General features: G+C 41.7%; 1 long non-coding RNA gene across 1 annotated transcript; it reads right to left on the reverse strand.

Annotated features, from left to right (window-relative positions):
• Nucleotides 1-1,984: 1,984 nt before the first annotated feature.
• On the reverse strand, nt 1,985-16,268 carry LOC109280782 (uncharacterized). Its single transcript, XR_002087196.2, has 3 exons — nt 16,070-16,268; nt 5,047-5,144; nt 1,985-2,479 (listed from the first exon to the last, which is right to left on the reverse strand). It is a non-coding gene; the product is annotated as an uncharacterized LOC109280782 (long non-coding RNA).
• Between the last annotated feature and the right edge of the window lie 6,548 nt (nt 16,269-22,816).

The following is a 22,816-nucleotide window of genomic DNA, read 5'->3' on the forward strand; positions in this document are numbered from 1 at the left end:
AGGCAAATTTTATCGATACACAGTGATAGAGCTGTCAGAGTAAAGGTGCACCTGGTCAGTAGGCCTGTGCAAAGTGGCAAGTCTTCACTTTGTATTAAGGATTCAGCCGATTTGGAGGACAGTGATTTGACTTGGAGATCTGAATCACTGTTCTGATTCAATTCAGCTGAATCAGATGCAAAAAATCAGGTGCCATTTTGGAGATTTGGCCATAGACTAGACTAAACAGGCAGCTGACACAGCTGCCTCCAGCTGGTAAGTCTGTTGGGGTTGGGGGAGGGCGTGTTACTCAGAGAACGGGTCGGGGAGGGGGGCACGGGATGCGGGTGTGTCAATGCTGGGAGAGGGAGCTCTGCCCTGCTGCTGTTTGCCCAGCTGAGGTGGGTGGGTGGGTGGGATGTGGGCATGGCTTGCTCCGGGTGAAAAGGGACAAATGGCAGCAGGGCATACCCCCTGCCCCCCCCCTGCTTCCAGCGCTGCTGTGCCTGCATTCCGCACCAGCTGGTAAGTGTCAGCAGGGCAGAGCCCCCACTCCCATAGCTGATGTGGGCATGGCAGCACTGGGAACAGGGGCTATGCCCTATTCCCACTTGCCTCCTTCTGTCTGCAGCAAGCCATGCCTGCATTGTGGCCCCCACTGCCCGTGCTGGCTGCACAAGCAGCAACAGGGCAGAGCCCCTGCTCCAAGCACTGCTTTGCCCAAATCAGCTGTGGGAGTGAGGACTCAGTCCTGCCACCACTTGTCCAAAGGTGGGGGGGGGGGGCCATGGGATGCAGGCATGGAAGCACTGGGAGCAGGAGCTATGCCCTGATGTCGCTTGCCGCCTTCCACCCAGAGTGAGCCGCACCTGCATCCCACCCACCCGTCCCCACCCCAGCTGGGCAAGCAGCAGCAGGGCAGAGCCCCCACTCTGAGCGCTGCTGCACCCACATCCTGTACCCCTCCTCGAGTAACACACCACCCCACCCCAGCTGGGCAATTTGTCCCAGCCCCAATCCCTCCCTTCCCAATACACCTTCCCTCCCACCTCCCCAACTCCAACAAACTTATCAGCTGGAGGCAGCTGTTAGCTGCCTGTTTAGTTTATGGCCAAATTGATTCAGAGGCTTCAAATCAATGTGGAGCTTTTTATTGGTCTCCTGATTCAATTCAGATTTGGAGATTTGGTCCCCAGATTAGGCTGAATCTCCTCCAAATCAAATCAACTACCGAAACTTTGCACAGCCCTACTGGCCAGTATGCAAGCTTCATTCTGAGGCTGAGGCCCAACCTCCCCCTAGTGGGGTGGTGAGACAGGCTGGTAGTGTGCTCTCTGTCCATGGTGGCCTTGGGTTCTCCCCTTGGGAACACTTTGCTGCTCTGAAATCCCTCCTTTTGTATCCTTTTTTTTCCCCTTCTGATGATGCTTCATCTTTAGGGCCTCATGATTGGTCTCTCAGTGGTCATCATACTGTCTACATTCTGTCCTGTCAGCATAATCTTTTGTTTCACAAACCCATCACATGCACATATACTAATTTGGGCTTTTTCCAGTCTTCTAAATTTGGTCTGTTCCCTCAAAACCAGAAATCCCAAGGGCCCTGCAGTTAGGCACTGTGACCTGGTGCCACCTTATCTTATGTTATGGAACAGTGTCTTTAATTTCCCAGCCTTTGTGTCTGCTCACTGCTTGCCTGTAGTAGACACCGCAGACCTTGAAGAAACTTTATCACAGCTAGGCTTTTTAGAAATCAATTAACCCTTGCTGTTGCCTTGGACCATTATTTTAATGCATATCTGAGTCCATCTATAAGTCAATTCCCACCCCCCCCACCCCCAAAATCTCTAAAAACCATTTTTAGCCATCATGTGCTTCCCCCACAAAAAGAAAAAGTAGCAGTGGAGGGACAAAAGGAGTGGAATAAGGAAAGAAGGTAAGGAATTCACGCAGAGATAGAGGGTGGTAGAATTATATATATAAACACACACACACACACACACACACACACACACACACACACAGATACAGACACACACTTTCAGTTCATTTTTATCCAGTTAGAAACTATTGGATAAAATGAATACATATGTCTTGAAATCAGGTATTTCTTGCTCAAACTCTTGATCAAGTCCTTATTATTCTCAGCCCTGATCTTTGTCACTATTCTCCCCACACCCACATCAACCTCTACTAACAATCTCTCTTGCCAATCATTTGGACCAGGGCCCACTTCAGCAATCCCTTCTGGGGCACTGTTCTTGTGAGCATCTTTACCACACTACATCACACTGTCCCACTTTCAACCTTTAATGTTAAATCATTAAGTCATCTGCTCCACTAATAAAGTTTACATCATCCACCCATTTATCAGCTTCTTGCACAAATGTTTCCATAACTTTTTCCACTGTCTTCTGCAGCCTCTATGTTCTTCACAATCAGATCCCTCTTAAATACATCATTTTGCTTTGAATCTTTGTGTGGAACCAACCAAGGTGACACTGAGAAATTTGAAAAAAAAATTATTAGAAGTTCAATTTCCATAGTTAAAAATAACCTTTTATTATTATGACATGACATATTTGTAAGTGCATATTTAATTTACCCTGCCTGCAAATTGTAATGTCTGTTGAGCAAGGACCATGAATTCTTATCTCTGAAATGGACCTAAGGGGAAAGGGAGAGGAGACCAGCCTAGACAGATGCTCTCATGTCTGCTTTCATTTTACCATCAAAGCATTCTTGCTCATAACCTATTCTAAACTTGTGGGTTAGCAATCTTGGTAGCTCAAGGGGTGTTTAAACTAATTCAGAAGCCTTCCTCTTCTTGTCCCCTTAAGAAAATTCCAAGGTCCACATACGGCAAGGGTTTTAGCTCAGATCCAAAGCTAGAAGTGGCCCATTTTCCATTTCTGATGTGGCTTCAAAAGGGGACCCAGTAAAACAAATGCAAGTTGACTTGTCACTCCCCCCCACTTTTTTTTTTTTTTTTTGAGAACTAGTTTGAGATTTGTGGGGCCTCTGAATCTGTATCCATTCTTCAAAATTGGAATGCATATCCACCTGAAACCATCTTTTCTGCCCACCTCTACTTAAAATATATTATGCTCAAAAAGATAAAATATATTTTGTGTTGGGTGGATGGCAGATAACCTTAAACATTTGTACATTTAGCAGTGATGGCTGATAAGGCAATGTTTATCTTTCTATATCACACAAATATTACTGGTCATCCTAGCTCTTTTTAGCATGAAAATATTTGTACAGAATCAAGTGTAGTACTGTATATTTATTCACATACTGCTTGCCACCAAATACGATATGTACCCTGTTTGGGGAAGACAGAATCAAGGCAGAAAAAAGAATGTTCTTTTTAACCAAACTGTTCAAAAACATTTTCTTCATTTAAGACATGTACCACAGTTTTCAATCATTAATCTTCATGGGGAGGAGGGGCGCTCTGGTACGTAAATAAATATGGTAGTTTGATTTCAGTAGCTTTATGTAACAAGATATTAATCAGAACTGGTTATGGAACAGTAGAAGTTTTTCACCAAAAATACCCAACCAAAAGAAATGGTGCAAATCCCCAATAAAAGGTAGACAGGAGTGACTTGAGACTCAGTGCGTGACAACCTGCTACACTCTACGGGGGGACACTGCTTGAGGAGAGAGACAGAACTTTTCCCCAGAAAGCAAGTTGTTTGATTAAATTCCCTAAAATATTTTCCCCAAACTAGATTTTATACTTTGGATTCAGTGAAAATGGAGGCCTACATTGCTTCAAGGTCAGTTCCAGTTAGTGTAAATTATGCTAACATTATTCTCATTGGACATAAATACTCATGCCTGGCACAGTGTACATCTCTGGAAGCATAGATCTTCTCCAGTATGAGCCTCAAGAATATGCAGTGTAAAATACACAGAATCATGTCAATAATAGATAGGAGTAGTAATCAATATTATATATATCCCTGACTTTGAATAGAAAATAGATTCAAATGAGCACTATTTAATTTTTGTTTTCTGGGTTGTTTTGTTTTTTTTTTATTTAAATGAGTATAAATTAAACTTTCCATGTAACAAATGTGGGCTTTAAAATAGGATATTTTTACCATTTAAGAATAATAATTTAATCATATATGGTAATTATTCTAACTGAAAAATAATGGTCATGGCAGGGTAATGTGCACACAGAAATTCCTTGTAGGAACTTCAGGGTAATAGTTGTACTGACCATCTCTGGAAAAGTTGCCCCAATCATGAATATGTACCTTTAAGAGGCACAAAACATCCCCAATAAAAAGGTGGAAAGTGGCAGCTTGAGACTCTGTGGCTGCTTAGTGTGCTATCCTCTAGGTAGAAACATTGCTGCCAGCTAGGGCTCAAGCTGCTATCACTAAAGACCTGTCTCTGACCTGAAGGTGAACACGGTATCAAAAGGGGGAAGCGGGGGGGGGGAGGAGGAGGAAGACAGGCTGGTTTGATTTGGGGCACATCTCAGGTTGTCTAATAGGAAGCGTTATACAACTTCAGTAGTAGGTTGGCCCTGCTATCAGAAGGAGGTGGCCTCCTGCAAGAGGTTGGAACAGCCAGAAACAGAAGGGCATAGACCTAGGGTAAGTACAGATATGCACCGCAGTCTGTCACTGCCTTACATTATGATGATAGATTGGAAACTGTGTGTGCAGACATTCCTTGGGCTCCCAGCACCGGTGAAAGTAAATTGGGTGGGAAAGAGGCAGGTTGCCCATCTGTCATCCAGAAGTGAGAGGGCTGGCAGGCTAAGAATAGCCCTGTTTTGGGAGGGTGTGGGGAGCATAGCCCCACGGCTGGGGTGAACAGTTGAACTTTTCCAGCTCCGAGGCTGCACTCTGAACAGTTGTAGACATTCATCAGATTGGGCTAGCCCATTCCTGATCCAAGTTAGTTTACCTTATCAGTGAACTAACTTAGATTGGTCAAAAAATGTCAGGTCCAATCTAAATTCCCAAAACATCTGCACAGTTCAGCATTTAGGTTGACCTAACTCTAGTTATGTTGATCAAAATGTAATGTCTGCATGTACCTCATGTCACTTCCACTGATCCTCATTGGAAGACAATAAGTTTGGGTGGGATTGCAATTGGGCTGAAAACTGCAGAGTCCGCATTTGGAGGTGTTGGCCTAAAGAAGAGATGCAACGGAGGAAGAGACCTTGTTAGCTAATGCAGGCATACAGCTGTTATGCAAGACATTTGAAATATGGAGATTCGAGGAAGTGTGAAGTGCTGAGACATCATGGTAACAATCATGAAACAGATTAGATTAGATAGTGGAGATGGGAAGAAAGAAAGAGTATAGATTAGTGGAAACAGTCAAGAAGAGTCTGGGACCAAAAAAGGAGAAATAAAGTTTAGGAGAGACTGGGAGGAAAATCCAGGGGAAAACAAAAACAAAAACACAGGTAGAGAAGAGGGGAGCAAAGTTTTTTTTGTTTGTTTGTTTTTTAAACTCAAACCTTCATTCTTGTATATTTCACCTATGTCTTAGGAGAGGCCTACGATTTAAACAATATATTCTTTAATATTGTTGAGTGTCTTGACACATAAGTGGACATTAATATTTTTCAACTGGGACACCAATACTGTACATCTATATAGCCAGGCTTCATAAATAGGTGGAAACATTGTGGCCCCCTGAAATCATCAATAATAATTGAGAACAGTGTTGAACAAATGTTTGTGAAGTTACCACTTATGATCCAGTCATATCAGCATTCAGTTCCTAAGCACAGTGTTGACATATTTCAGTGGAAGTTTGGAAGCATGAATGCCTGGAACAATTTCAGAAGCCGTTACCACCTGCATAATATATCGACTGAATTGAAACTGCAACTGAAAAAGAAACTGTACTGTCAGTTTTTGTGAAATACAGGATAATTGACACGAGACAAAGTAAAAGACAGAAGAAAAAAAAAATTAAGTAGAGGAAGTAAGTAAAGTTAGGAGTGCGTCCTTTGCAACTCAGGGTGGGTAAGAAGAATAATTCCACTGTTCTCTCCTGAAGTCTGCAAACTACTACCATAACTGAGCTAACACTTAAGCACAGTATTTCATTCTGGATTTTACATGCTATAATTTCCAATCTGCCAGGGACACAAGAATAGTCTACTAATGTGGCAATCAAGTTCTGTGTTTTTCTCCTCTATACAAGCCAATTCAGATGAAACTGAAAAAAAACTTGTCATACAATCATCCCTCACCAGATGTATATTACTACACCTTCCCCACCCCCAATTTCATTTAACCGTTTCTGTATTTTCTGTAAATTAAAGTTGCCTGGGTTAAACTAACACTAACATATATCCATTTTAATTGAATTATCTTTTCATTTAATTGACATCTTCCTTGTTCTTATATTAAAGGCAGGCAAAAAGGAGGAGCATCTGACTTGCCTTCTTCATACCATTCATTTCTTCTATATTTTCATTCTATGTATTCTTTTGCCAGTCTTTCCTAAAACTTGTCCTTGAGTATAATATACTCTACCTCACTTTCACTCTCCTTTTTCCATTTCCTTCCTATGAATTTGAATATTAGTTAGCCAAAACTAAATTCAATACATCAACTTATATTATCACCACATTGATACATTTTACACAACCTGTATTACAGATAGGAACTAGGTATGATCAAATATACCCGCTTAATATAGCATAATATTCCATTTGTTATTCCAAGTGTTGTCATATGCTTGGACATCTTAAAGGGAATTGTTGGTGACTACTGCACTGCTTTCTGACATGTTTACAGAAGATTGAAAACGTGGGGTTAAATATTTAGAATTATTCCTTCCCATTGTAATAAATCTATCTTTTCCATACCTTATAACCAGTTTCCACAGGCCTTGGGAATAGGACCCCAGCTATAGATTTATACTAGGGGAGGCCAACCTGAAACGTAAGTGCCTCAAGTGGCACGAGCTGCAGCTGTGCGTGGCACATGAGCCCCAGGCACTCAGTACAAGGAGGTGCCAAAATTGAGGTAGGGGGGCTCAAGACTCTGTCCACATGAAGCAGAGTGGGGGCAGGAAGCTGCTGTGAGAGGAAGTGCCAGGCATCACTTCCAAAAGCCAGGTTAATCCCTTCCAGGCCCTGCAGCCACCACTAAAATTTTGGTTCTTACTTCCATTCTGGTGCCCCAGGGTGCACACTCTGGGGCATGCCCATTCAAGGAAGGGGCAGAGCTTAATGGATGGACATAAATGTAGATAGCATTACAAAGAAGGGCTGGTAGCCCTTCCAGTCCGATCAAAAATTCAGGTTTTAACCAAGGAGCTCCAGGAGAAAAGAAATCCTCTGTATTAAGACAGAGGAGAGTTATCTTGGAGGACAAATATTTATACCCAGCTGGAGAATTAGGTCTTGCTTTCTCCTTTATAAATATCTATGTTGCTGTCTTACTCTCCAAAATCCTCACATTTCAGATAGATGCTTTTATTTAACTATGTGTCAGGTATCCAGGTTGTAGCCGTATTGGTCTAGAGGAAAAAGCAATCAGGGCTCGTAGTAGAGAAGATATCAATGATAAAACCCCTCTGGGCAGGCAGTTCATAGCTGATATGGACTCTCTCACCTCTTGTGAGGATCTGTGATGATGCAAATTACCTTTAAACAAAGGCAGGAGTAGTGTCTCAGGTTTCAGATGGTCAGAGTTGCTTTCTTCTTTGAGAAAATCTGAAGATTTCTTCTTTTTTTTTTTTGTTTTAATTGGCTAAAATTCAATATCTTCCATGTGTCAGGTATCCAGGTTTACTGCCCAGAGGAGTTTTCCATCTATTGACTCCTCTGTGAAATCCTATGAAATATGAACTTTCTTTTCTACCCAGGAGAACTTTTACAATCTTTTCTCCAATGCCTGAAGGGGGTTTGTGCCAGAAAACTTGTAATTAGGTTTTTTTTTTCCTCAAAAATCTTGTTTATAATAAAAGATCTCTACTATGAGCCCCGATTGCTTTTTATTTAACTACTGCATTACAAACACAGTAGATAAAATTGAGCTTGACATCTTACTCAGTGATTCTATTGATTCTGCATTACTCAATGTCTCTCTCTTACTTCTCAGTGCCTCTATCCTTCCTAATAGATAAATGCATTGTGCCCAAGATTACAGTTTTCAACACTTTCCTCTCACTTAACATCTGATATATTACTACTATCAGCACTATATAAATATACACAAAGATGTTTCTCTGTGAAAGACTTCACTTTTGTTGGGATACATTTTGCCCTCTAGTGGCTGGCCATAACCCAGTGGAACCCAGCAAACCTAACATGTTTGAGCTATTCTTTCATACTTTCTAGGAGAGGGTAGTAGCACAGCTGCATTAGTCAACATATTGCCATCATCACAAAGCTGTTCTCTCTGAAGCCTGTGATGTCGACCAGTTCAAATCAGAGGTGCCATAAACACTCCAATAAAACTGGTGTGCAAGGAAGCCACAAGAACTCTGAACACCCAAATCGTATCTCAACCAAAAAAAAGGCTCCATTAACTGGCAACAGTATTGGAGCCTTCATTCTCTTTATTCAGGGGCCATCAAAAGAGGAAGGTAACAATCACATGCATGCACGTTTGTATAGGGACAGCACCTTAGCCAATGCAGTGTACAGGTGAACATGAACACATTAACAGAGCATACACCAGACAGAATTTTCTGCCATTAATTTGCATAATTACCTAGGTTTGCTTGCTTCTTCTGAAATCTTTCACCATGTTCCTTAATCTAAAATAAGCCGAAAACATGTGTGCCCATCTGCAATCTACCACAGACTTCAAATGGTTAACAAATACAGCATACTGAACATCATCTCTTTTAGTATTCCTTAAGAGGAAAAATAGTACTGTTTTAAATTATTTCTACCCTGGAGAACATCATTCAATCATATTAGGAGTAGTGGGAGGAGAAGGCTGGCCAGTTCTCAAGCAACAAATTGCTCTCTCATCTAATGGCTACTGAGTTGCAAAAGTCCATTGACAAAACTCCATAAATTAGTTATTCCCCTTTTTCAGGAGATAACTCTAGGTCAGTGATTCTCAAACAGGTGCCAGGGCACCCTGGGGTCCCTTGAGAGCTTTTCAAGGATGCCACACAACATTAGTACTATTAGGTATGTAAACATGATTCACAAGATCAACCCAGAGATTTCAAATAGGAATTCATTGTGTTAAAAACATTGACCTGTTTTGGTCGTTGAGTCCTTGACAACAGAGCAATTACTGTAGAACCATAATAGAGCAAAAAACAAAACAAAACCCCAGGAGAAAAACTAAAAACCAGCATTTTCCAAGGGGTACCCCAGATCTAAAAAGGTTGAGAACCACTGCCCTAGGTATCTAGAGCAGTAAAGTGAGGGATAAGAGACTACTGTCTTATAAAATATCAACATACAGGCTTAACTTTAAGCCCCAAAATACTTAAACAGGCTTACCCTTATATTTAAAACTCACCTTGGGTATCAGTATTTTGTAGGATCAGGGGCTTTTTGGTTAAAAAGTTCCTAAACCCCTGATAAATGTACAGTAATAACATTTTCTTTGATGTATGTTATTATTTTGCTGTTGCTAAATCTGAAGTGTAAATATACTCAGCAACTCAGAAGATGGAGGCATGTTCTGAAAAATAACATACTGAAAAAGATCAACATTTAGAGAGCTCACTTCACTCTAACTCATATTTCTACTATCACCATTTCATCTCCTCTGTAGTCTGCAGTAGATGCCTGTAAGACAAATCTTGACAATGCTGGAGTATTCAAGGAAAAAATTACGCAGCTTCAAAAATGGTATAACATTTTTACCAACTAACCTGTTGATTCCTTCCCTCTCTATCTGCCCACGTGAAGTATCAGAAGAAATTTTTTGATAAATTAAAATGTATTTTGCACATGATGAAATACCAGTTTCCTGGGGTAAAAGGCATCATTTAATTTTCAAGCTAATTATGCAGTTGCCTATGACTAAATTTCACTGTCTTTGCTGGCAAAAAAATGGGAAGGCTTACACTCAGTAATACCATTTAAAAATTCTACTTAAATGTTCATTGGAATTGTGGCAGGGGTTTAGGTTGGAATTGTGTTTTTTCCTACCAAAATGGTCAAGTATCAACACTGTTCATTCCAAACAGTCCCCTTTTAGTATCAAAAAGGGAATCTTCAGGTTTGCATATTTTCCTATTAAAAAGAACAACAGTGCTGTGGAAGTCTTTATTTATTTAGGCAAGGAAAATGCTTACATTACAGCCTCTACTGTTTGCAGTATCCCTGGATGCCTCTCAAAATTTAAATCATCTCCATTTCAGCAACATGCAAATGGTCAGTTTACTTTATAGGGCATACATCTAATAAAGGAGTGCTACGTCAGAAATTCACAATATACTGGAAAATTTTAGTTATCACAAGATGGGCTGCCAGACTGAGAACATGGTAAGCTGGAACATAGCTGCTCTTTAAAAGTTTATTATCCCAAAATTAACAGATACGCATTTTGTGTAACATTAAAATTATCGTGCTCCAAATTGCAAGATGTATATACCTATTAAAAGGCCAATATAAAACTTGTACATTGTATGTTGTAGGGTGCCATTTAAAGAGATACAATCAGCTTAAAATCTAGGCAGTTTCACAAAGTGAAAGTCAGGTTTCAGACATCATACCCATCCCTGATCTCCCTCAAAAAAAAAAAAAAAAACAACACAAAACAAAACAAAACAAAACACCAACAAACTCTGTTTCTTTTGTTTTATTTTTTAAACAGTCATTTTCCTGTATTTTTTCTCCCATCTTTGTGAAATATGTGCACAAACAGCAGGGGGAAATTGCTAACTCGGAGAAACTGTGAAAGTGACTATTTCCAAAATAAACAAACTGGAGGAAAAGTTTTCACACCCTAATCTTTGGTGAAGGTCACCTTAGTTGATTCGTATAACAGCAGCTAAAATCTTAAAATTGTGTTACAGGGATAAAAAAAGTTAGAAGTTAGCAGGCCTCTCCAAGTCAGGCATTAATGTTTTCAGCTATCCTGTCATTTCAATAGCCTTGTTTTCTCATATCCTCATTTTCCTTATATAAATCAACACCATCAGTAGGTTATTAACCTACACCACATGAGTACTAGTCTTGTAAAAACAAAGCTCTTTTTGTTTGCTTGTAATGCCACTCTGAGTCAGTAACAGGCTGAGAGAAAGTTAGCCTCCTTTAACAAAGGAAAATGCAATATGCATGATAGTGCCAAAATAATTTCAAGGCTCAAGCAGTCCTTAGATTGAACTCAATTGTAGGAGTCTTGAGTGCTTGTATAGTACTTTACCAGCTGAAACAATAAGCCAGCCCACTGGTAAAATTTGCTAACACCACAGGATACAATTCAGAATAAAGTGAAGTCTAATCCTCACTAGCAATACACTAAATTTGGATATAGAATTCAAGAACAATGATCCAGCCAACGCTGGATAATTCAGAAAGCTGAGTTGATATCCAAATAAAGTGAAAACACAAATCATACTTATAACTGTAATAAACATTGATGATATGGGAGACACAGGAAAGTATAGTTCTGGTCTTGATTTTTTTAAAAATAAATAAAGCAAAGCAATTAAGCACATCCAGTTACAAGATAGTAAATATAATTATTCACTATCTTGTAAAGAAGTGTTGACACCTGACAATAAAAAGCCCTGCAAGAACTAGTTATTATTAATATAAGCAGTTAAGTGTTTTATGGATTGATTAAAATACATGTATGATGGCTTTCCTGAATTATGGCCCCTGCCTACTAAATTGGATTTCTGAGGGATATAGTATCAGGAAACTGGAGATAGAAAGGAGAAACAGATTAAAGGCAAAGACTCCATGAGGACAGAAGTCACTCCAGAGCTTCAAGCAAAATAAAGAGGGTCATAATCCATTGTTCTTTTGTGGTGATCGCTGCACGTTTTCCCCCAAAGTCAGCTTGATATTTTCCTTGCAGTAATGTAAAACTGTCTTAATGAGCATACTATATAGCTGTACAGGCTTTATTATTGGCTGAAAAGCACTGGATTCTGTGAAGATACACTTTACAAAACAATTTAAAAGAAATACAGTTTGTGAGCAATAATATGCATTATTAGTAGTTTAACATTGTTGTGATAGGGGGAAAATGGACTTTTAAAATGCATACCCATATAAATACACACACACACACACCTAGATTTGAACATTAAAAGGCTGTTTTTAGCCAGGGTAAGATTGTCTTTGTACTAATCAATAGAAAACATTATACTGCATATATTAATATACTTATAGTAGATGCAGCTTCAACACAGATTGTTCCACGTAGCAACTCTACAAGGCAACTAAGATTTTTAACTTCTAGTTGCAAAATTATAAATTAGTTTACTGTTTACTCTTTACTTTTGTCAGGTGAATAATCCTCCAAGTTTCCGGTAGTTTAAAAGTATACTTATGCTCAGAGATCCTGTTTTCCCTGATAAAAAAGCAGCAAATTCTCTGATAAAAACCCCAAAATCCATGATTAGAATTAAAGGCCCCCCACAGCACCCCCATCCCTGCTGCTGCCTCTCACTCGCCCCCTCACATCCCCCCCCCAGCCTGCTCATGCCCCTCACTTCCCCCTACATCCCTCCCACAGCCCTGCTGGCGCCCCTCACCCCCCCCACCCAGAGCCCCCTGCTCCCCCAGCCCTGCCAGAGGAGGCCCCCATCTGGCAGGGTCATGGGGCCATGGACCTGGGTCGAGAACCCGCAGCAGTTGGGTGCTGCAATGGTGCAGAGCCCAGCTTCCCCCTTGCTGCCTGCTGTGGGCTCAGTTGGGGGGGTGGAAATGGATGGTTCACTGCTGCTGCACATGCTCCTGGGGGCGGCAGGGGGGACCTGTGCCCACCAGATCTGTACACGGGGAGGTGGGCATTTTGCGGGTTTGGGCTCCTGCCTTGCTGCCCTCCCCCAAGGCCTCCACAGCCCAGTGTGTGCAACCCCGCGCTGCAGTGCATAGCACAGCCATGCAGGAAAACTGCTTGCCACTCCAAGCTCTGCACTGCCCTGGCAACACTTCCCCTGTATGAGCATGTGCAGAGGGGGCCGTGGTGTGGGGTTGTGCACAGAGGATGTATCACCAGGCTCACAGAGGCAAGCAGTTTTTCTGCGCAGCCATGCTGTACCCTGCAGCGCTGGGTTCTGCCTACAGTGGGCAGCCCATCCCACCCCCACCCCCCACACAGATCTGGGGGGAACAAGTCCACCCTGACCCCCGAGAGTGCGCACAGCACCAGGGAGCTGGCCCCACCCCTCTGCCCATGGGATGAGCCACCCATAGCCTCATCCTTCTCCCTGCTGGGGCCCCAAGTCCCATGCACCTCCCAGCTGGGCAGCCCCAGCCCTGCCCAATGCCCCTCCTCCCTATAGAGTCCCACTTACATGCAGGAGCTGCTCTCCAGACTGTTGCCCCCTGCCTCACCACCCTTCTCCCTCTCCCCTCAGCCCGTTGCAGCCTGCAACTCTGACAGCCTGCAGGGGACTAAAATGAGAAATCCGCATTTTACTCTGGTAAGGGAGGAAGTCCATGTTTTACTCTGTTTTTCCATGGGAAATGGAAATCCCAGATCCCTGCTCATGCCTTACTGGAAAACATATCTTCGTGAATAATCTTTGGAGGAATTTTTCTTTTTTTAAAGTCTTCTTCCTTTTTAAAAGTTCACATGAAAGCAGAACGGTTGACTTCAGTCTTACTCACATTGGTTACTACTTACTTCAAGTTATACTCTATTTGTGGCATAACATTTAAATTGCTTTTGAGAATATTATGACATAAGCAGCAGGAGTATGATAGATGTCTGTCATCCAAATATTCTTCCTTTAAGGGGGGGGAGCATGAGGAGAAACTACAAACTCTGAAAAATATATCAGAAAACTACTTTCAAAGTGGGATATTATACAAAAAAAATTTCTGGAAAGTCTCAGGTGACTTTTGAAGTGCTATAAAAATTGGGAGGAATCAGTTAATCATAAATATATGAACAATAATCAACTTCTATATCCATCATTGGTCACAGATGAAAAACAACCTACAATAGGTTTCTACAATTAACTATGGTAGACTAAAGTTAGTGAGCCAGAGAACAACAAACTGTACGAAATTCATCATATGATAACATACCTTTCAAAGACATGCTAACATCACAAATGCACACACATACACACACGCATAGCATGCCTTAAGAAAAAGAAAATATATTTGAAATAATTTTTAAGCAATGATTAGACCCCTGTGGTACTGAGAAGAGTGGAGTGCTTTTTCCACTATCTATAACAATACACACAGTGGGACCCTTTTGGAAAATTCTCATAGCAATAAGAGATCTCAACCTCACTTATAAGTCTCTTTTGGTTATTTACATGGGAATGCTCTTACTAATCTCAGGAGTAAAAACCACTTGTACTGTATACCTTTTGACCCCACAATGTTTATGCATAAATATCTAACTTAAAAAGACCCTAAGATTCTGTTTAAAGATGTTACCATCCAGTGACCTCTTTTTATAGTCACATGAATTTACAGTTTCAGTTTTAAACCTCTGTGAACACTATTGACAATAATAATAAAATAGCTTGTATAGTCCTGCAAAATCAGCTTCAAGCTAAACCAGTGCAATGGGCAATAGACTAGGCATATAGTTCCTCATTCTTTCAAATCACAGGGCAATGACTACAATTTCAGAGTACATAAGAAGTGCTGTTCAAGAAAGTCGATGTCCAGCATTGGCTCTAATAACAGAAGGTAACACCTATGCCTGAAACTCCAAGACAGGTTTCAAACTTACCTCCCTTAGGAAGCAACACCAAACTTACCTTACTGAAGCATTGCCAACTATTCTAATAAAATAATACCATGAAAAATGGAAGCAGAGAGACAAAAATGTGCTGGAAGTTATAGTCTAATAAGCCCTTTAAAATTAGTGCCATCTGGAATAAAATGCTATTTTAAATTGTAACTACACCCAACATATTACTTTACTAAAATATTTTTCAGAGAATCCCTAGAAGAATACATTTTACTACCTGCACTTGGTCAAATTAAACAAGTAATATAAAAGTTTACCCACTCTATAATACCTAATATAATTGTACATCTCCTTAAGGTACAAAATGAAAACAAGGAATTTTAGGTGGAAACTGTCTGTCTGTCTTCCCTGAGAATCAAATCATGCTTTTTATGACAGATGATTTCATTACACAGAAACTCCAGTTTTCAAAAACATGCAGATATAATTTAAAACAAACTTTCATGGTTAAGTGGAGTCAAATCTAATGCTTCATTTCTATGCTTTTCTCCATGAGATAAAATGAATACCTTATATTTTCATTCACTTGCATTATCCGCCTTATTAAAAGAGAATGGAAAAACTACACATGCAACAAAGCAAACATACCCCTTTACACAAAGCATCCGCATGTGTGTGTACAGGGACAACTATTAACATGCTAACTAAAATATCTTCAGCAATGCACGAACAGAAATGGACACATCTATACCACAAGTTTCATAAACACAATTTCTGACTCTTTGGGTTGTTTTTAATCACTTAATTTTTATGGACTTTTTTTTTTTTTAAATGTGGGTTAAACTCCATGACTGGTTTAAATTATAGCACTTCATTCATGTGGAAGTTGTCAGACTGCTTAATAGAGTGGAAATCCTTCTCTGCTCATTGTTTTATCTACCTCGTCTAAAGAGATACAGCTGAAAACTATTTAACTCCTTACTCTGTAAAACCATATCCATAATGCCCTGACATTGTGCCAGTCATCAAAATTGAGTCAATAAGGGTTTTGTTAGCTTTGAAAAAACAAAAAAAGGTTGTATTTAATTTTGAGTTGACCCAAAATCCCCCACCCCTATAAAAAAAAGCCTGCTAAAATACAGCTTTCTTCCCAAAGATTTTTCTAACCAAGAAAGTCATAGAAGATCAACTAAAGATAAAATCTGAATTTCTGGAATAAAAATGAAACCTCTCCCTTTGCCTCAGAGAAATTGAGAGAAATGGAAGACTCACCAGGTTTGTCTGTTTGTTCTTCATTTGAGCAGGCAACTTTCAACAGATGAACCTGTGAGAATCCAGCTGTCTTTTCTACATTCTGGGAAATCAAGAAGGTGCCAGGTGCAAAAGTGTCAGCAGAAAGCAATACTGGTGTATTTGTGTGGCAGGAGCCTAGGAGAGGGGAGGAAGTCAAACCTTACAGCAGTTTAAGAGTTCTGGCATGTTGTTACTGCCACAGGTTGCAGTGATTGGCTTTGGCTGATCTTCTCTCCTCTGACATTGCTGCCTATTGAGCTGTGAGCGTGCAAATGAAGACTAATCACTGTGTGCCTTAAGCTGACTCCTACAGTAAAGCCCTGGGGTTTTGTCAACTGTGGAGATAATCAATGCATAGGGAGGAAAGAAATTATGCCACCTGCACCGGAGGTAAAATGATCGATTTCCTCGTTCTGGTGCTTTTTTTTGTTGTTGCCTTTAGTGGTAGGTGATAATTAGCTCCATTCTCTTTTAAGATGATCCATGAGTGACACTAATTATTATTATTATTATTATAACTGGTGCGATATGCTTTGTGATACAGGAGTTCATTTGGTCTACTTCTTTTTGTAGCCTAAGCAGCCTCTGTTTACCAAACTCATGGGATCCATGAGGGAATAAAGGATTTCCCTGGAGTGGCACCATGCATTTCCTTTGGAAGGATCATTACTTGCTGTATGTGTAAAACATTCGCCTATTCACAATTATGGCAAAGCTATAATAAAACAGTTGGTGATTACTTAACAAGTCCCTTTCCTTACATAGGCAGATCTAAATAAAGGCTGAGGCAAAACAGCTGTGCAGGTATTACGTGGAAACTGAGACATTGCTACTGACTGATGTCAAAACACAGCCTTGGGGATGTCTATTGACTGCCACATAATGCAAATCTGTGGTATGGTCTCTGCTTTCATGTGTTGTTTATTGTCCACAAAAGGAAAACATTTACCTGGTCAATTCATCCTATTTTAAAAATTGCCAGAAGAGAGCAAGTCTATATGGTCTCTTGATTGTCAATTCAGTCCTCAGATGTAAGAGCATTGTCAATGTCTTACCTAAATTTTGATACAGGACCAGACTGGTAGATGAGAATGGCTTCAAATTTGGAGCAAACCATAACATACTGCTTTGTTAGCTCTTAGGACTATTACATGTATGCAGTATGCTCTTCATCCTGAATTCATCTTCCTGAGTTCAGTGGGTTTGGAAATGCATGGAAAAAATCAAGCAAAATGAAAAAAACTGTTAGCAAGATGAGGGTCACAGATATACAAGTAGTGCACATTCCTTGAGGAAGATGTGGCATCATAAACGACCCTGGACACTAGGGGTACCGCTTTAAAATGGAAACAAAACTATGTTGTGAATCACTTGTAGGTAGCGGTAGCTGAGATTAAAAAAACAACAAACCATTTTCCTAGAGGGGAAAAAAGCTTACTGGCTTACTGGGCAACACAAAGTATTCAAACTTTTCTCTTGTGATCGCAGAAATAAACAAAGTAAACTGGCATTTATGCAAATAAAGCTGAGAGAGTGTTCTTCCCAGCTTTAGTCCATCAGGTTGCATTATACCATGGGTGTGTCAGATGCGGCCCGCCAGGCCATTCTAGGCCCCTAAAAATGTTGAAAATTAATATTTATCTGCCCCGGTTGCCTGTCGTGCAGCCCTTGATGGCTTGCCAAAACTCAGTAAGCAGTCCTCTGCCTGAAATAATTGCCTACCTCTGCATTATACTCAGTAACCAATCCATAGATTAGTGGTACTTTTTAAAAAGAGACTCTCTTTCTCTCCCTCCTGGATTCCTTTTATACTCCACAAAACATGCTAACATGACCTTGCTTTCTGAAGGATAGACTGAGATATTCTATTTAATGACAATCAGAGTTTTCTACTTTTAAAATAATTAATCAAATACAAAACTAGAGAAAAACAAGTACTGCATCAATCCAGTATTGTAGATCTGAAATTGAGATCCAGTTATCTGTTTTCACCCCCCTTCACAGCTCATATTTTGTGATTAAATATAACCCAGGCCCTACAGCAGCCAAATTATAGGCTAAACTTTTTGGTCATGTTAAATTCAAGATAATCAATAATCCCCACTGGTACAGGCTGGGGACTGACTCACTGGGCAGCAGCTCTGCAGAAAAGGACCTCAGGGTTACATGGACCATAAGCTGAATATGAGCCAACAGTATACCCTTGTTGCCAAGAAAGCTAATGGCATACTGGGCTGCATTAATGGGAGTGTTGCCAGCAGATCAAGGGAAGTGATTATTCTCCTCTATTCAGCATTGGTGAAGCCACATCTGGAGTACTGTGTCCAGTTTTGGTCCCCCCACTACAAAAAGGATATGGACAAATTGGAGAAGAGTCCATCAGAGCACAGTGAAAATAGTTAGGGGCACATGACTTATGAGCAGGTATCCAGGTTTTCTGTTTCTCATGGAAAAACAAAAAAACCCATAGATTTTCCCTTTTAACTGAGAAATATGCTGATTTCTCATTTTAATGGAGAAATATACAGATTTTCCACTTTTTCAAGTTTCAAGTTCTCTACAGGCTGGCGCAGTTCCAGCCTGCAAGGGGCTTGGGGGAGTGGGAAGAGGACAGTCAGGCAGGGGGCACTATGCATATGTCTGCATGTACACATGCACATGGCCACCAGGCAGCCTGGACAGCAGCTTCAGTGGGTAAACCTGGCGGGGGGCAGTGGAGAACTGAGGCCCCATAGTGAGGAAGGAAGGGAGGGAGTTGGGCAGAGTTGGGGCTGGGGCTGCTGCCCAGCTGAGCAGTGCATGGGGCTTGGGGCCCAGGACCAGAATGCACGGCTACAAGGCCCTGGAGGGGAGCAGGATGGAGCTGCAGGCAGCTCACCTGGGAAGTGGGGAGGGGACTGGCTCCTTGCTGCTGTGTGCACTCCCAGAAGGGATCGGGATGACCTGCTCCCCAGATCTGTGCACAGGGGTGGGGGGCAGTGGTGGGCTGGCCAGTGCAGGCTCAGGCTCCCTGCAGGGGCCTCTGCAGCCCAGCAGGCAGAACCCAGTATGACAGGGCAAAGTGGGGCCGGGCAGAGAAGCTCCTTGCTGCTGTGAGCCCTGTGCTGCCCAAGCAAGGCACTCCCTGCCCACCCAGCAGCAGCGGGGGTGGCCAAGTTGTGCCCCTTGTGGTTGCCAGGTGGGCTAAGGGCACTTTGCCATGGCAGGATGGGGCTTGCAGTGGCAAGGGCTTCCCCCACTCAGCCCTACTCTGCCCTCTGCATTGGGTCCCACTCACTGAGCTACAGAAGCCGCAGGGGAGGGCAGTAGGTGTGGAACCCAAGCCTGAAGCATCAGCCCACACCCACCCCCCACCATGGGCTCCAGTCCAGCTGTGCCACCCATGGAGGAGCAGGAGCTGGGCTCCGTGGTCCGCTCTGCCACAGCAGCTGCTATGTCCTATGGGCAGCAGCCAGGGCTTGGGCACTGCTGCGGAGGCAGGGGGGCTGCAAACCTGGGTCCTTGGCCCCATAGCCCTGTCAGCTTTGGGACCCCCTCCAGCAGGGCTAGGAGGAGCAGGGCGCTGTGAGTAGAGTGCAATGGGCATCAGCGGGGCCAGAGGGCTGTGGTGGGGAGTGAGGGGCACCAGCAGGGCTGGGGGGCTGTGACTTGGAAGTGCCAGCCTTCAACTACCTGAAGGATGGTTCCAAAGAGGATGGAGTTAGACTGTTCTCAGGGGTGGCAGATGGACAGAGCAAGGAGCAATGGCCTCAAGTGGCAGCAAGGGAAGTTTGGGGTAGATATTAGGAAAAACTCTCACTAGGAGGATAGTGAAACGCTGGAACAGGCTACCCAGAGAGGTCATGGAATCTCCTGTGGTCCCTTCCAACCCTAATTTTCTATGATTATCAGTTAGCTCAAGCAGAAGACTGGGCAGGATGGCACCTTAGAAACTAACAGGTTCAGAGAGGCCTGAGCTTTCATAGACAACAGCCTACTTGGTCAGATGTTGGCATTGCTGCCTATGAAAGCTCAGGCCTCTTAGAACCCATTAGTATCTAAGGTGCTACTCTGCTTTACCTTCTGCCTGAGTTCAGAATAACACAGTGATTCTCAACACAGGTGCCACATGATCTTTAAAGGATGTCATGCAATATTAGCACTGTCAGGTGAGTAAACAGAGAGTAAGCTTCAGATTTTCCATAGTAGATAGGTGCCCACATTCCCAATAATGAAAAAAAGACTGGAAATTTAGTCTAAATCTTAAACAGAGCCTACAAGGCAATGTGGAAGGGTTACCATCCTATGACTAGAAGTCAGTGATTACTTCAGTTGTGCTAATTTAGTGTAGGTGAAATATCTAAGGATACTAGATAAATCCTGTTCAAATATTTGGCGGGGAAGGGGAACCTACCATCAGCTAACACTATATATATCTAACACAACAGCAGCCCAACACCAATGACCTTGAAGTTAGTCTGTCTATATTAGGTCACCATGTTATCTCAGCCCTCTGAATCTTTATGCATTTATCCTCACAACAACCCCATAAGATTAGAAAGTGCTATTATCTCCACTTTACAGATGGGAAGAGAGACACAGAGAGTAAGGCTCAGATTTTCCATAGTAGATAGTTGCCCATTTCCCAATAATAATTAAAAAAACCCTGGAAATTTAGGAACTAAATACTTCAGGGGATCTCAGTATGTGGTGGCAGAAGCTTTTTTTCATGGATCAGAAATTAATCCGTCTTCCACAGCCCAACTGAATGCCCTAACCACTAAAACATCTTTCTTCTCAGAAGAAAAAGGAAGACAAGTAATGTATATGCCATGTGCCCCAAAAAGAGGAATGCATATGTGAATTTTCAGCAAAGAAAGAAAAGTGCAAGAGGATTGTAAGCATATAGATTGATAGGTATTAACTCATTCCAGAGGTAAAACTGTTGCATTATGGTATTGTCATATTAATTATTTTGTTAGTCTGAACAATTCTTCATCCCTTGTTACTGGACCACAACCTTCTAGGATTTTTTGTGTGGAAACAACATCTTTAGTGATATCTTGGCAGTGACTAGGAACCTAATCCAAACCCAAAGAAGAAAACAGAAAGACTCATTGGCTAAGTGGATTTTGAATCATATTCAACATGAATTACCTGCATTTTAATTTTTTACAGTCATTGGATTGTGATGGTAGAATAAGTAGGCTGAAGACTCTGTATGCATATTAACTATAATGAAAAGTAAGTAATAGCAGTCAAGGCCTACTGCTACCATCAGGTTAGTAAGACCTTGTTTCTAGCCTTCCAAGCCCCCATTGAACATTTTGGTTAGAAAGTTATCAGCCAGGGTTATGATGCTAGCTGAAAATGTTTCTTGCATGCTTGCCCCATACGTCAAGACTTCTTTTGATTGTCTGACATTAAAAATGGGGAAATGATTGGTAACCAAACATGCTGAAGGTGCTTATGAGTTGATGAGCCTGGAATAGTTACCTATATTCTGCTCCTGCAATTTAAAACCTTGATTAAGAGACTGAGACCTAAGGGATGTGTCCACCAAAGGGAAGTAACTCTATGCTTTTGCAGACACCTGATTTAGTTAGAGAAAAGGCTTAGAGGGGATCATTCCCTACAGGGGACCCATGAGAGAACTTGAGGGGTCACGTGGCAGAGGGGAGGTGGACAAACCCAAGCCAAGGGGAAAGAAGCTTCAAGCCAACCCCCAATGCTACATTTCAAATCTTACTGGGCATTTTAGAGAGGAAGTAGAAGTACACAGACTACAGGGATCAGAGAAAGATACTACATCTGCATGGACTGGAAAACAGATAAACTACCCAGTCACTATATACCAGTGAAATGGCTATCCTCCATAGCATCTTAACTTTGGAACATCTGAGCAAGACAGGAATGGGGACACTGCTCCAGCAGTGCACCAAACTACTCATGAATGGAAACAGAGGTGGGGTATAGAGCACACACGTACAGAAACTCATGCCACAGCATGTGGTGCATGGGCCTTTTTGTACCCCTGAGCATAGTATTAAGCCAGACCAAGCCCAATGGCACCAGGAGGTACAGGTCAATGAGGACACACTTGACGGATGTAAAAACACTGGGACTGCTTAGCCCTTAGTCAAATTCCAGCCCATACAGTCAATTACAGCTGGTAGACAGGCAAAAATCGCTACAATAAACCTCATTACTTTATTTGTAGCTGGGATTCTAATGGTGGGAATGTTGGAGGATATTTCTTTTGATGTATATTGATAGTATGATAGAAAAATGATAGACTAGATTTCAGATGCTAACTTGTCAAGGCCAGCATACTGTGGCTTACTGCACACTGTGACCAAGGAAACAAAATCAGCAGTAACTTTCCAAAAACTCTGCTGGAAACAGCACAGCTGAAAAGTGCTGCAATTCAAAACTCTAATGCAAAAATGGGAACAGAACTTGGCAATGGAGTAGAAAGCAATTTCATGGGAAAAAAAGCCGGGAGAAAAGAGAGGAAGTATTCTCTTCAACCTCTGTCTTCAGCTCAGACATAATGTAACTGAACTTCAGAGGAATAGGGAAAGAAGTGCAGATGATCTTTCCTCAGATGGTGAGAAGAAAGAGACTTGGAGGTGCAAGGGGAGACTCTTTGTCTTCCAGAGTCAGTGAGGCATTACTCAGCAAGAGACCAAGCCTCTTGCATTCATTCTACCCAATTAACAGTAGTGGGGAGACAAGAGCATAAAG

The sequence above is a fragment of the Alligator mississippiensis genome, chromosome 3, assembly GCF_030867095.1.
Source record: "Alligator mississippiensis isolate rAllMis1 chromosome 3, rAllMis1, whole genome shotgun sequence".
Taxonomy (NCBI): Eukaryota; Metazoa; Chordata; order Crocodylia; family Alligatoridae; genus Alligator; species Alligator mississippiensis.